General features: G+C 41.8%; 1 protein-coding gene and 1 long non-coding RNA gene across 3 annotated transcripts in view; one reads left to right on the top strand and one right to left on the bottom strand.

Moving 5' to 3' along the window:
* Positions 1 to 1265: 1265 nt before the first annotated feature.
* The window catches only part of MIDEAS (mitotic deacetylase associated SANT domain protein), a 60010-nt gene continuing 48656 nt past the window's right edge, over positions 1266 to 12619 (top strand). Inside the window, exon 1 of one of the 2 annotated variants that reach the window (XM_064658181.1) lies at positions 1266 to 1428. The gene's annotated coding sequence lies outside the window, so the exon portion shown is untranslated. Of the gene's footprint in view, positions 1429 to 1535; positions 1833 to 12619 lie in introns of those variants that run through there. The other variant, XM_064658182.1, reaches the window with a different exon arrangement.
* On the bottom strand, positions 6860 to 9594 carry LOC135415845 (uncharacterized). The gene is made up of 2 exons (XR_010431294.1): positions 8893 to 9594; positions 6860 to 7728 (listed from the first exon to the last, which is right to left on the bottom strand). It is a non-coding gene; the product is annotated as an uncharacterized LOC135415845 (long non-coding RNA).

The raw sequence follows: 12619 nt of genomic DNA on the forward strand, positions 1-12619 counted from the left end.
CTCTTTACCTCCATGTGTCTCTCACTGTTATTCTCTGCACTGTGACAGGAAAAGATTGGGTGTGGTAATTAGACTACTGACCTGGGACTCGTCAGAGAAACCTGGTTATGCATCTGATATGTTCTGTAGTCATGGGCAAGTCACTTCTCTGGGCTTCTGTTTCCACACATCTTGAGCTTCCCTGGTAAAAAGTTCTGCAGGAACTATTGAGAAAGAAATGCAAACTACAGTAAGCACTGCAAAAATTACTTCTGTATTTCACTCTATAGAGCAATATATGCTGGAAGGGAAACTGCCCTGCTGAAAAAAAAAAAAAAGAAAGCAGCTATGCTACTGCGTGCACTGAATGATATGAGTCTGGATGAAGGTAAACACGTGGCAATGTGCACATTAGAGAAAAATGTTTCGCATTTTCGTGTTGCTTGGCACATTTCACTGAATGTGAGTATAATCTGTGAATGCTGTCTAAAGGTCATTTTATAATCTAAAAGTTTCATCGATTGTGAACAAACTCGAGTAGCAGAGCAGTCTACAGAGGGAGCAATGACAAAGCAGCTTCTTTATTTCCTGCCTTAGTAGGGTAGAGTAGCATGCCTGTATTAGCCAGCACACTGTGTTTTTTATTCTCGGACCAAGGCAACAGAGGAAGCCATATTCCAGTAGACGAGCTGAACATTTTTAGAAACCTCAGCAGTATGCGTTCTTGTGAAAGTACATTTCAGGTGTTTGGTAAAATAGCCAACAGTATAGACATGACCTGAGGATTTGCATTAGACAAAAATCCTTTCTCCCTTCCCAGTTTTTCCGCTTTTTCTTCTGAAAAAGCTGTGAAAAAAGGGCCCAAAAGGGGGAAACAGAAAAACATGTTTTCCTCCGGTACAAATGCTTCCTTAAAAACGAAAGGTGTTAGCTTGTTTTTCTTTAGACAGAAAAGCCATGAAGCCTAACTTTGCTGGGGAGGCCGGCACTGGACTCGCGGCATCAGGGCGGCGCGTTCCGCCAGGTGTTGGACACGGCAGTATTTTGCAGGGCTTGGCTTCCAAATCAGTGCTGTAAACTCTCTGCCCGCCCCTCACTCCTTGGGGTTTTCCCCTCCTTCCCTGCCAGCAGCCACAGCCGAGCGCAGAAGGTCAAGCCGAGATGTGTGCACAAGGGCAGGGGGCCCAGGCCAGTGCCGGGCAGAGGCACTGAGAGCCCGCGGGGAGCTGCGCCCGGGGGGAGGAGGAGGAGGAGGGCGGGAGGAGGAGGAGTTGAGGAGCCCGGGCCCGGGAGCCTCCCCGCTTACCGCACTAGGAAGTGACGCTTTCCCTGAGTCCCGGAGAGAAAGAAACAAAGTTTGGGTTTTTTTCCCTCCTTCTGCGCCCCCGCCCCCCTTTCCGAACGGGCGCCCCGCGTCCCTCGCGGCGCCCGCCGTGCCTCGCTGCGCAGGTGAGCCAGCACGTTCTCTTTCTTCCCTCTCCTGTTTTCCGCGCCTTTATTTTTTTTTAATTCGCACGATTTGCTTCCGTTTTCCTGCCATTTTGGAGAGAGGGGTGACTTTCCTGGGGCTTTTCTTTTGAGGGTGGTGGTGCGTGCTTTGTGTGTGGGTGCTGCGTGCAGGATGAGGAGCAGAAGTACCTGTGGAGGTGATGAGGGCGGCTGGCTCCGCGCCCGAGCCGCGCAGCCCCGCGGGGCCGGGGCAGCGGCACTGCCGGCCCGCCTGCTGCGGGGGGCCGTGCTCGGCTGCTGAGCCATCGCCTCCCGCCTTGCCGAGAGTTGTTACGAACGCTCCGGAGGGGTTTCTGCGCGGCTGCCTGGCTGCGGCAGGGCGTTCGGGATGTGTCCGTGTCCGGGTGAGCTGCCTGCGGATGGTACTTGGGGGGATTGGTTTGGGTCGGGGGGAGGTTCCCTTCGCTCGCTGCGTGCCGGAGCCGGGGCAGCCCGGCGTGTGCGGCGGCTCTGGGCGCTGCGGGGGAGCCGCCGAGCCTCGGCCGCCGCCGAGCGAGCAGCGTGGCCGGGGTTGGATCGCTCTGCTGGGGTTTACTCAGTGGAGGGGGATGGGGAGGAATTTGTTAGATAATTTCTGAAAATCCCGTGCTCGCCAGTGTACAGCTCTTTTTCTGGCAGCAACTGCAAAGGACTGATTCGTTGCAGTTTAGCACTAAAAGCTAACAATACACCTACGCGCGTATGTGAGAGTCTTATATAATACTTACGGGGTTTTTTTTAAACAGGCATAAGCAGGATTTATTTTTGGTTTGTAAAGTCTTGTGTGGTTGCAGCTTGCAGAATTAGCGAACATTCCGTTTGCTCGACAGAGATTTACTTTCCATCTTCTTTAAAACAGCTTAATTTTTTATAATAATTTGATTTCATTCCGACTGCGTGTTTTGAGCGCAGTGTAAAGGCCATCTGTACTGGAGCAAGCAGTTAAGGGAGGGGAAGAGAGAAAAGAATTGTCCTAATGCGGACACTGATATTAGGTTGTTTAGAGGGCGAGACTGCAGTTCCAAACAGCAACAGCAGCAGCTTTATGACTGTGTGTAATTACAGAGTGATTGCATAGGGCAGCATTGTTGGAACGAATACGTATACACAGGCTATTGTGCAAGATTTCTGTACCGAACAAAACCTAGTTTTGCGTTGCAAATGCTAAAGAGAACGTATTCTGCGTTGAACTGCCACGTTCCTCTTTAACTTCATCGGAGAATTAGAAGGGGAGGTGGGGAGAAGTGGAGCAAGGCTGATCATAGAAGTCACAGACCTGAAATACTCAGCAGAAATGCCGCGAGTAGTCTCTGAAATCACAGCAGACAGAAACTGAAAGCTCGTTGAATCTGCGGGTTCATGTTTCTAAAGTGATTATGCAGCAAGTGAAGATCAAGCAGGCTTGCTAACGCTCCTGCAGGTTTAGTGTAATTCTTGCTCTGGTCTGATTTCTTGTGTGCCTGTGTTAAAATAAGCAACTGCAGTTCAGCTAGCTTCCTTGGAAATGGAGAGAAGAGCATTGAGGAGAGTTTCTGTGTCAGGCCACAAAAAATTAGAGCTTGAAAGGAAGTACGCTTAGAGCATGCTGCTTCAACTTTAACTAGAGTTCCATCTTGTTCAGTGATCTTGCAGGCAGCGTTTACTGAGGGGATAGTAAGAAGCATTGGGAATGTGTGCCACTGACACTGTACTAGTAAGTGTTTTAGGTAAGACTTTGAAAGACTGACATAGTTATGCCAAAGTTCTTGTGGGTGCAACTTAAGGTCACTAAGATTTGTTTTTCAGAGGTGCTGGTTATCTGTTATTTATATCATCTTAGTTTTGGAAGTACTTGAAATTAAGGAAATAGCAGATCTGAAAGATTTCAGATCTGGTACTCAGAAATTGGCCTTTCTAATATTAGAGACATTTTTCTAGAAATGTTGTCTTTAGCCATCACTGCTGATGTCTTAAGTGCAACAAAGGCTTGTAAAGTGTTTTGAGTATTGTGATGGAAAGTACTATAAATATGGAAAGCTGCTTTAAAATTACTTGATGTTCAACTAGAATATATTTTAGCTAAACACACAGATCATCTTATTATTGGTAGTTTCCTCAGGTTGTCAATGAAATACTTCATGTAAAATGTATGTAGCTTTGTTAATGAAGAATATACAGATGTACTGATGGTGTTTGTTGTTTTGTTTGTTTGTTTGTTTTTTAGCAAGTGGCTAATGATCTACAGGACAAGGCCTGTCACTTGACAAGCTTTCATAGTGATCCTTCTGTAATTTTATTAGAGCATTTTCTTTTAATACAAAATGCATATATGTTAATCTGTGTGTTACTGTGGTGTTCTACCTGTAGATTTTTCTTGGGATTGTACTTCATGTCTTGACTGATTTGTCAATCTATCTTATACTGGGTGTTTTAACGTCAAAATTACCTCTGGAGTAAAACAGGAATAGTGCTTAAAGATTGCTTGGATCATTTGTGGTAGTGATACAATGGAGTCATTCCTTATGCTAAGTCTTTTGCTTTTCACAACCTGTGTGGTAGAGGAGAGAAAGTTTTAGGCCAGGATTCCTCAGGCTTGTATACTAAGGAGTAGGTAACTTGCATGTCCTTGAGTCGTCCTGTGGTACTCAGTGGAATTAGTCATAGATATATATACATTTGTGTGCATGTTAGCAAAACAGAGGCATAGCCGTGCTGGCCTTTAACCCATCGAGGTGCATGGGAGTAGCTGTAATATGAAATGGTGAGAGCTGTAGCACAGTACAAGCATTTTGAGAATCTGCATAGACATTCCAGATATTGGTTATGTTTTTGCATTTTCACTCTTACTAAGTCACCTGTCAGTGGTGGCTGCAGAGCTGCAGGAGATATTTTCAAGCCTGTCATCCCTTCCATGACACTGTTCTGTCGAGATGCTAAGCTATCCCTTAAGTTGCCCCTGATGGAGGACCTGCAGCCTTTCTTTGGAAATGGGCACCTTGGTGATGATGGTACAGAAGTGTGTGTGTGGGGAGGTGTGTCCAGGCCTGTAAGGAGACAAGAGTGACTGTCATGAATCAGAATGGGAGTCTGCCTAGCCTGTGGCCTGGTTTCCAAAGGTGGATATGTTTCCTATATGCTTAGCAGTTCTTGAGTTTCTACTCAAGAAACTTACCTGGTTTTCTGTTGAGCTTAGGTAAACATTTAGCAGACGCTTTTTTTAACCTACTGATGGAATGTTGAATGAGGATGTTGGTAAGAACTCATTTTTGTTGTTTCACCTTTTCTAAAAAAACATCATTACCACTAAAACCAGGTATCTTTTTCTTGTCTGAAGCATTGTATAAAATCTTAGTAATGGTTGCAGTAAATTACAGTTTATGCTAAAATGAAGTCTAGTAAATTTGCATGCTAGTCTCCAGTGCAAGTAGTTAAATTCTAAATGACATAAAGTGAGAAATAAACCACTTTTCTCTGAGTGTTCACTGTGTGAAAGGGGGAGGTGAGGGAAACGAGCTCTGGTGGTGAGGTTTTGTAACACATGTCCAAAAAGCTGCAAGTTCTGGCATGGGCAAGCCAAGGCTCATGAGTCACAACCAAAGAGAAGACTTGTCACTGAGCAATTTGTAAATAGGAGGGATGTACTGCTAATTCAAGGAAATATCATCCTGAGGACCTTCCCTAATAATTGGAAGTGTGGCAGAGAGCTGTCTGTCAGATGGGAGTTGTTTGTACTTTGAATCACATGTTCCCTTTAGTGTGATTTGACAAAGATTTCTTGGTTTGGATGCTCATGTGTTATGTAGGTCCCTGAAGGAGGTGGTTGGTCAAGTAACAATTTCAATTTCTGTAGCTGCATACCAGCAACTTGCATTCTGCATGGGAGCTCCTTGGCAGCTACAGCAGCTCCCAGTGCACAAATGACATGTGTTTGCAGCATGAGGCTGCTCAATAAGCAGCTCACAATGCTTTGCATAACTTCTGTTTCTGAATGGTCTCCAACTGTAGCCCTTCTCAGTGCTCTGCTGATCAACTCCAGTGACTGAAAAATACACAGAATGTTATGAGTAAAAGCTGTAGTCGGCACACTGGGAAAATATTGAATATATGCATTTTGAATGCAGCCAATATGCAGGTATTTAGGAGCAACCATTCAAACGGGGATGCAGAGATAATCTTGGTAGTTAATTCTTTGCTTTTCTGGCTGTATTGATGCTTTTTATCATATTTGGACAACCAGAGATAACCAGACTTCAAGTAATATAATTCATTACCATGTATATAATATGGAAAGTGTACAGATATTCTTTGAAATGTACATATCCCAAAAATTAATGTTCTCTTTATCTACAAGTGAATTACATGAATGTCCCTTGTTGAATTGACAGCTGTTGTTGTTCAAGAAGTTGAAAACTGGGAACAGCTTGATTTGGAGGGAGTGGCAAAGTGTTCAATACGTGTTAATTTTTTGTTTGTTTGTTTTTAAAGGCATCTTGAAATGCCTACAGCAAAACATGAAACAATGCTTTCTTTTTTACTCTTCATTAATTAATGAAAATTAATTATAAAGTTCTATATCGTTTGACTTAAATATTGGTAATGATTGAAACTTGTGAGGGGAAATGGAGGAGCAAGCAGTGATCTCCGGTGACAGGACTCCAGGAAATGGCATGAAACTGTGTCAGGGGAGGTTAAGTTGGATATCAAGAAAAAGTTTTTCACCCAGAGGGTGGTGGGGCACTGGAACAGCCTCCCCAGGGATGTGTTCACAGCACCAAGCCTGACAGAGTTCAGGAATTGTGTGGACAATGCTCTCAGGCACATGGTGTGATTCTTAGGGTGTCCTGCACAGGGCCAGCAGTTGGACTCAAACTCAGCATATTCTGTGATTCTCTATGTTAAATGGTATTAATGACTGAAGTAGTAAACTGAGAAACAGTTTTGATATCTTTTTTACTAAATATGTTACTGATTCATTACATGTTCAGTGTTGAGATATAAAGAGACAGGAAATGGAATAAAGTCCATATCCATGCTTTATTTTTAATTTTCTGTATATTATCTTTTCACATGAAAATTGGTTCTCAGTTGCTTGGCTTTCCCCATAATAGCTTACTAATAGGAAAGGTTACAGTGCAGTAATATATATTGGTATATCCTCTTGTCATTTATTTTGGGAAGACAAATTAAATGTGTGTGTATATTTATAATTATACGTTAACACACACTATTCTGTTAATATACCATTAAATTTCTCATGTTGTAACTCAGGTCCCCTGAGAAAATTTTTTGACTGTTTGTACTATTATTTCAAGCTTGAATATCGTGCTAAATTTTGGGGTTTATCTTAATTTGTTGTCTTTGATAATGTTGCTTTTGGTGTTTCTAGAGCTATAGTGACCAAAACATGCATGAATTGAATTGTGATTAGAAGGTTTATTCTTGTCTTTTTTTTTTTTTTTTTTAATGAAAGGCATTTAACTGAAAGGATTTTTGAAATAGTGGTTTAGTTTTGCAGCCTGGTAGTAGTACAGTGTTGTATGGTTGATTTCCAGGTACCAGATCATCTGCTTCCCTTCGGTGTGGGTACAGTGGAATCTGTTGTTCTCTGAAGCTGCTGTTGTGGGGCAGTCAGTCTGCTGAAATGCTTGTCACCTTGTCTGTGGTGTGCGTTGTGATGAGGTCCAAAGTTGAATAATCTCCAGTCTGAATAATCTCCAAATTGCCTTGTTGTGGTGTAGTTCATAGGTAAAAGTGCATCCCAGGTTGCTTGACATTGTTGTGTGATTTCAGACTTGGCTTAATCGTGTATGCTTACGTGCGGCCTCGTCTGCTGCGCCTGCCTACACTCAGGATTCCTTGAGCATCTCCTTTTGAACTCCTGCACACGTCTCCTGGCAATTTGTCATTAATTGCATTATTGTTTTGAGGTTTACAGTAACGCAAGTCAACTATTCTTGCAGTTTTATAATACTCTTATCTCTTCAGATTCTCCATCCTGAACAGTCACCTTTAAACACATTGAAAAGTAAAGCAAAACAAAGTGCCATACATTAACAATACTCCTGGGATTTCAACTGGATTATTTGCCATAAAACTGTTCTAATTTCAGGCTTTATTTCTTCCTACATAATGTATTGATTGTTCTTTCATGCGCTTCGTGAGAGTTTGCTGTGTTTGTGGAAAATTGCTGCACTTAGGCGGAGGAGAATTTAGCAAACTATTTTCCTATTTTAAATTCGGTTTTATACCATTTGAGAAAAAAATCCCAGCACTGCCAAATTCCTGGTGAAAGGAGGGAGAGAAAGACACAGCCGTAAGGCCTTCTGATTGCTTTGGGAGACTCCAGTGATGACAGTTCAGGATTCCAAATACTCATCTGTGTGAAACTGTCAGGGAAATCTGACTGGTTTAGTTTGATTTCAAGACTTGGAAAACTCTGAGTTGAATTATTTTCTTAAAATCTTTTTTTACAAGCTCTAGATGTTATCCTATATGAGACATGCTAAATATAGGGAACAATTATAATATTTATTCTATTTAATTAAGATTATAAATTTTGTTTTTATTAGAAAGCTATTATATTTTCAAATTTCTAGAAAATATAAATATTTTTTCAAGTCTGTATCATGAGTAAATCATGTAGTCTTTCTGTAATGGTATTTGTTTAAATTGACATGTTTTAAGAGATATTGAGATGACTTGGAGAAGTAAAGGAATATATTATAAATGAAAGCTATGACTAATGAAATATTACTGTACCATTGAGCATTCTTAAGAGGCTAAGCTGTCCTCCTTGAATAGTTGGAAAGTCTCTTGCATGTAAAGGGTGAGATTGCAAGTAAATAATTCTGCAAAATGTTGCATTTGATTATGGGCTTCAGTTTTTTCTTATTTAATTTTGATATTGAAGTGGTCTTTGTTGCTATTTCTAAATACATTCAATAGTACAAAATGTATTTAAGACATTTCTTCTTTCCAGTTGAAGTTTGAGAACTACATAGACTCCTCCTCAGTTTAGTCCTCTTCTTATTTTGGCAAAAGTGAAATATTTCAGGTATGGTACTGACTCAGCTGACTTATTTTGCTATTGCAGCTCTCTTTCTATAGAAAATGTACCGTAACTTTTTCTGTAGAAAAATTTGATCTGTAATAAAAATGCCCTTTTATTGTCTAAAAATATGAAAAGAAGAATCTGAAAGTCCTTATAAACAATTAGTTTTAATTTTGAATTTGAGATGTAAAGAACGAACATTTGAAGAAATGAGGTATTAAAAGCCTGGGAAATTTGGTGTAGCTGATACTATACTTAGGTTTTGCACGTGTTAACAGTGAGTAAGGGGCTGCCTCGCAGGAAGCTTTGTTGAAGTCAATGCTGATATTTTTTTATTTAAAATATGAATGAAGTTAGCTGATTTTTTTATTTGCAATATAAATAAACCTAGTTACCTTATGTAGTGGGTTGACCCTGGCTGGACCCCAGGTACTCACTATAGCTGCAGTACTACTCTCACTCCCCTCTGCAACTGGACAGAGGAGAGAAAAAAACAGCGAAAGATTCATGAGTTGAGATAAAAGCTGGGAGGGGTCACTTACTTATCACCATCACAGTTCTTCATGAAACTGCTGTCCCGTGGGTCACTCCTCCATGGGGTGCAGTCCTTCACGAATGAGCTGTACCGACGTGGGTCCCCCACAGGGGCCACAAGTCCTACCTGGGAAAAACCTGCTCCAGCGTGGGCTTCCCTCTCCACGGGCTGCAGGTCTCTGGCAGGACCCTGCTCTATCTTGGGCCTCCCACAGGTTCACAGCCTCCTTCGGATATCCACCTGCTCCAGCACGGGCTCCTCCATGGGCTGCAGGGGGGTCTCTGCACCCCGATGGTCCCCCATGGGCTGCAGGGGCACAGCTGCTCCACCATGGTCTGCAGCACGAGCTCCAGGGGCCTCAGCTCCGGCACTTGGAGCACCTCCTCCCCTCCTTCTGCACTGACCTTGGTGTCTGCAGAGTTGCTCACATGCTCTCACTTTGCTCTTCCTTGGCTGGAATTCTTTCTGCGCCACAACCTTCTGTTCTTAAATGTGTTATCACAGGGGAGTTACTCTCACTCTTGATTGGCTTGGCCTTGGCCAGCGGCAGGAAGTCTGTCCTGGAGCCGGCTGGCATTGGCCCCTCCAGACAGGGGAAGCTTCTGGCAGCTTCTAACAGAAGCCACCTCTGTAGCCCCCCCCCGCTACCAAAACCCAGCCACGAAAAGCCACTGCACCTTACCTTTACAGAGGAAATTAAAATGCAGAGAGCTCTGTTAGCAAAAGAAATAAAATGCAGATTTGAAGGCTTGATTTGTAAAGTTTTTCTCTGCAACTGGAAGAGCTTTTTATTATTAATAATAATTACTATTGATATAAATTGCACACTGGAAAATTCAGTTTCCTTATTCAGGTAATCTCTCCTGGCATTTTAAAATGAGCTAGCCTGCCTATGCAGGTTTTTGTTTGTTTGTCTAAGAATGACATCAACATATGTTTGCTAAATTGTTAAGCACAGGAGACAGATGAAACTTGGATAGACTGGTCATAAAGAAGCAAGGCATCTGTAACACAGAGGTGATAGAGCAAGACTGGAGACCTTTTACTGGCCTTCGGGTTGCACTGCTGCTTTTTAGTGATTTTTATGGATTTCTCCACTAGGCACCTCTGCAGAGGTATCATCAGGCAAGTATGAGACCAAGGGCAGTGGCCCAAATACTTGTCAACACTGACAATTGCTTGACCACACATATGTGGATATTTAGTTAAAGGGACAGTGTATTTGATACTTGGAGTTGATGTTAAAACACCCATGTTGTCAGGGTGCTGCTTCTTCTGTGCTGACAAAAGTCATGTTGAAATGGCTTTTTGGTTTTTGTTTTGTTTTTCCCAGTGGTAATAAATCCATAATCTGTTCCAATCCTAATCAGTAATATTCTATTATCATAGTACTGTCAAGTTACAGTTAATGTTTATAGAAGAATGATATTTAGATGAAGGGCAAAACTTCCTGTTTTTAAAAGACGAGCCACAAACAAACAAACATTCTCATGCACACACAAAATAAAAAAATGCTGAGGTAGGAAGATACTTAAATTTAGAAGCTTTTAATGCTTCCTTCATGAGATATATTGGTATTTAAACTATACTTGAATTTTGATCTCAAATTGTAAATGCTAAGTCCATATACTACAAAATAGCATACTTCAAGGACCATATGACAAAAAGCAAACAAGAAAACTCAGTATTTGAACTGATTCACATGTTACTCAGCTAAAGAGCAGAGATGGCACTACCATTTGCAGCAACTCTTTGGTGTCAAATATGGAAAGATAATTTCTTATGAAGCAAAAAAATCCAGTTTTCTATATTCGTCAAAAGTCTGAGCAGAGATCTACTGAAGAGGGTTTTTGAGAATAACTCAAATCTGCATAAGATGATTTGCTTCTACACTTTACATCATAAGCATCAGTAAAAAGGACTGCACCTGCTCTCAGGCTCCATGGTATAGATAAGTCTACAGTTTTACTTTCATATTCTGAGGCAGTATGGTTTTACTGCAGGTTTTTACCATTTTACCATTTTTTAGTTTGAATAATATGTAACAAAGGTGCAGGCTACATTTAGTCCTTTAGAAGGCTAAGTGACCTATAGGTTTCCCTTTTGTCAAAAGTAAATTTGAGGGTCTGATTTGCAAGTGAATGTTGCAATGCTGTGACTGGGCCTGTACCAGCACTTCTTATGCTGATCTGTTTCAGGAATACGACCTAGAAATTGAAGTTAGGGGGAGCTTTCTAGTATATATAGCTTTCTAAATATATGTTTAAGAAGTCACATCCATACTCTTCCCAAGAAGGCAATGGCTTTGTGTAGCCTTTTAAAATATTAAATAAAATCTTAATCTCTTTCAGTAGGCTGAAGTGCTTTTATTGTTCTTTTTGTGACAACCCACCCTTAAGGGGAACTGATGATTTATGATTCCATTGAACCTCTTATTCACCCTTAGACAAAACAAGCTGCTTATACTGAAACTAAAATGGTCAGCACAAGGTACCTTGAGCTTAAAACAAGTCACGCTCTTTGTCCTCACCCAGAATACCCATTAGGCCTTCTAGTCATGGAATTTCCTGGATCTGATGTATGAGCCTACACTTGCATCTACAAACTTAACATAGTTGTTAAGACAACTATGGGATAAGTAGGACTAAAGACAGGCAGACTTGAAAGAGAAGGCAATAAAATGCTATTCAGGGAGGAAGTGTTTTCTGGTGCCATAGGACACACAAAAAACCTGTTTCCATCTTTCTCCCTTTCTTGCAAGCTGGCTGCTGAAAAGCAGTTTACACTGTTTGTGCCTTGTTATCATCCTCGTTTTATGGTGAGGTAATTGTTTTCAACCAAGAGGCTACAGAACCTTACTCTGACCTAACAGTAGTGGCATAGTGTGAGGGGGAGTGGAGGTTTTGCCTCACGCGGGTGAGTTGATTGACAAGGGCTCTGATAGGGGAAGGTGTGATATGTGAGTCTGAATTTGCATCTCCATGGCTGGGTGAATGTTTTGTCAGCAGACTGTGTACAGGAGTTCACATCCTCTCACACCGACTGTGTTTGAGAAGGAGCTGACTTTGCTGTTATGAAATGGTTATTGGCACCCTCTGTGGTGGGCACACAGAGCCACTTAAGATAGAGGCACTTAAGTCTCAGGTAAAATAGCAACTTTTTGCATTGAACTGCAGATATATGTTTGCCTATATTCATTCTCTATGGTTGTCTTTTGATTAGCTTTTTCCCAGACATTGTAATTAAAAGGCTGATTTTTGGTTCTCTGTGAGCTGCTTAATCCCATCATATTCTAGAAATCTGAGATGTGGAATTGAGGCTTCTGAACTGTAGTCTAGAAATGAGTCACCAGTTTATGTGTGGAACAGATTCCTAGAATCACAGAGTATCCTGAGTTAGAAGGGACCCATCAGGATCATGGAGTCCAACTCCTGGCCCTGCACGGGACACCCCAAGAATCACACCGTGTGCCTGAGAGTATTGTCCAAACGCTTCTTGAACTCAGGCTTGGTGCTGAGTAGATTGAGTTTCCCTAGCCAGGTTACTTGGCTTTAAATCATGTTGTCAGTGAACAAAATTATCTCCCT

Source organism: Pseudopipra pipra, chromosome 6, assembly GCF_036250125.1.
Source record: "Pseudopipra pipra isolate bDixPip1 chromosome 6, bDixPip1.hap1, whole genome shotgun sequence".
In the NCBI taxonomy this organism is placed as follows: Eukaryota; Metazoa; Chordata; class Aves; order Passeriformes; family Pipridae; genus Pseudopipra; species Pseudopipra pipra.